General features: G+C 27.1%; 1 long non-coding RNA gene across 1 annotated transcript; it reads right to left on the bottom strand.

Annotated features, from left to right (window-relative positions):
- Positions 1–558: 558 nt before the first annotated feature.
- LOC130896312 (uncharacterized) lies at positions 559–2,321 on the bottom strand. The gene is made up of 3 exons (XR_009059558.1): positions 1,821–2,321; positions 1,074–1,294; positions 559–756 (listed from the first exon to the last, which is right to left on the bottom strand). It is a non-coding gene; the product is annotated as an uncharacterized LOC130896312 (long non-coding RNA).
- Between the last annotated feature and the right edge of the window lie 714 nt (positions 2,322–3,035).

Below are 3,035 nucleotides of genomic sequence, written 5' to 3'. Positions count from 1 at the left end.
TTGATGACTACACACAAATGGTACATGTGTACTTTCTTAAAGAAAAAATGAGTGTACTTGATATGTTCAAAGATTTCAAGTCAAAAGTAGAGAATGAATTGAATTGTAAAATTAAAAAGTTACGCTCAGATAATGGTAAAGAGTACTGTAATAACAATTTTGAGAAGTTTTTAACTAATCATGGTATAATTCATCAGACATCTACTCCGTACACTCCAGAGCACAATGGCTTGGCAGAACAAATGAACAGAACACTAGTGGTGCGAGCAAGGTGTATGTTGTTTTATGCCAACCTAGAGAAGAAACTAGCTGAAGCTTTGGCAACTGCTGCATATATTGTAAATAGATCTCCTACAAAGGATTTGGAAGGTATAAACTGTGGAAAGGTAAAAAACCCAATTTATCTCATTTAAAGATTTTTGGTTCCTATGGTACATGTACCAAAAGAAAAACGTCAAAAATGGGATAAAAAATCTGAGAAAATGTTGATTGTAGGTTATTGTGAAAATTCCAAAGGATATCGATTATTCAATCCTTTAACACATAAAGTAGTAAAAAGTAGAGACATAACTTTTATTGAAAAGTATACTGAAGATAATAATAAATTTATACCTTACGATGTTGAAGTTGCAGACATGGAGGGCTGGTCAGCCAGTAATAGCACTGCTCCTACCTGTACTGGGATGTCATCTGATATTCAAAATCAGGAAATACACACTCAGGAGTCATCAAGTAAGGAATTGAATGAACCTATAACTAGAAGCGAAAACTCACTTGGAAAGTTTTCTATGAAACAGAAAACTCAATTATTAGTTTAGTAACAACCCTTTAGCTAACTATGTATTGAGTATCTATCAGTAAAAAAAAATATGTGAAAAACGATTAGATTAAGTTTGTTTTATTAAAAGATCCCCAGTTAAATGCACTTGAAATTTCAATGTTTCAAAAGAATGGCCGCATATTACTGATATATAAATGAAAATAGTTTTCACTCCATAATCTGAGACCAAATGACAAGAAATATTTTAGGTAGTAAATTTAAAATCATATGAATAAGACAAAAAATCACTCACCAATTCACAAATGAGGAAATCACCATCTTGGTAGTTAAGAATTTTCCGGTTATCCATAATTTTCACAACACAATATTATATTAAAACACGGAAAATTCTTTATGGGATTATTGTAAACACGCCACGAATACAAACATCAAAGAAAAACAAATCACTTTTAATGTTTATTTTCAATCCGTTTCACGAAAATTTTAAATTAAAAACTATTTTCTATCGATATACTGAAAATTTCCAAACTTTTCATTAAAAATTTTTAACATTACTTACATTTTTAAAACTAGATATCGAAAGATTTTTTTGTCGTTATTAAACAGATCTGGTATCTCTGTATTTTATTTATCTAATAATAACTATTTTGTACTACAATCGAAATAAGGTATGTTAATATTAATATCTATATATATTTTTATATGAAAAAACACATTACAGTTGAAAAGATTTGACGTGAACAATAATTGCGTCGACCTACAAAGATGGCCGACATGCTGTCTAGACAGACAAGGATAAACGAACTTTTTGATGCTATATTTTAGGTTATCGTTTGTTTAATGTTTATAAGTAAATTAATGATTTACACAATTTCAAATTATCTAAAGAAAATGCTTAATTTCAATTACTTTGAAAATATTCAAAAAAAATAAAACCTTAGCATTCCATAATATGTAATACATTGAAATCGTTCATTTTCCTGGAAACTTTAATTGGACAAATCTCGTTAATTTTTACATAAAGAGAATTATATCTTACCTACATCAATAAGAAAATAGTTTTCACTTCAACATCGAAAACAAAATTACACGGAATTTTACGAATAGAAAATTTAGCATCAAATATATCTGCCCGAATTTGTAATACTGTCAAAGTTTCATTATCTAAATAATTAATGCATTGTTTAGAGCTTGTGACATCAACATTCACAGTGCGCAGGTCACAAAGTCTAGACATTCGCAAAGAATTCGAAATGGGACAATGATCTGAGAAGGTGTAAAGTTTTGATTTATTAAATAATAAGTAATTAAATATTATATATTTTGTTATATAATTTCCATATTGAATAAAATAGTGTTTTCAAAGATAAAATAAATAAAGCAATATAAAGCAAGATATATTTTTAATATTATTTCTAAGAAAGTTTTAAATAATTATTGATAATCTATATAATATATACAATAAAATATGGCATAGATTTAATTATTACAATTCACAATAACTTAATATTATTAAATGACTATATAAGTATAGGTTGTAGGCAGCAAATAATAGTAATTTTCTTTTGGGAATCTGTATACATTTAATGTTTTACGACATAACTTCGTTTTTCGAATTAGTACTTTCATTAGTAATTACAGGTACATGAAAATTTTTATATTAATTAAGTATTGTAGAATTTAAAACCATGTTACTGAAATTTATTCCAAGTTTCAAAAAATTAGCTGCATATGTATAAAGACCAAATCAAAACATTTTTGTTATTTTTATATTGAGAATTCTGTGATTTTAAAACTTCCCATAATGTAGGGTGGTCCTCATCCTATTGAACGTTATATTTCCTATGAATATCAAAAATCAATTCCAAATGTAAATTAAATAAAAAATTCTTCAAACAAAGACAAAATAATGTAAGTAAGAAGGACCAGCACGTGTAATTTTTCGGAGTTTCCAGTAATAAACCTTCAATATATATATTGTATTATTTTAATTAATTATCGAGAATACTGGAAATTTCTCATAGTGTAAGGTGGTCCTTAACTCCAAATTAAATAAAACAATTAGAGAGAATCGTAGTGGACGTTATTTTTCCTTACGCCATATCTACGTTTTTTAATTAGTAATTTCATTATTGATTACAGGTCGGCATATGAAAATGTATATTAATTGAAGAACGTAGAATTTAAAACAATGTTATTAAGATTTATTTCAAGTTCCAAAAAATTAGCTGCATATGTATAAAGACCAAATCAA

This window comes from Diorhabda carinulata, chromosome 1 (genome assembly GCF_026250575.1).
Source record: "Diorhabda carinulata isolate Delta chromosome 1, icDioCari1.1, whole genome shotgun sequence".
Lineage (NCBI taxonomy): Eukaryota > Metazoa > Arthropoda > Insecta > Coleoptera > Chrysomelidae > Diorhabda > Diorhabda carinulata.
The sequence above is the reverse complement of the archived record's forward strand: the minus strand, read 5'-3'. Positions and strand labels throughout refer to the sequence as shown.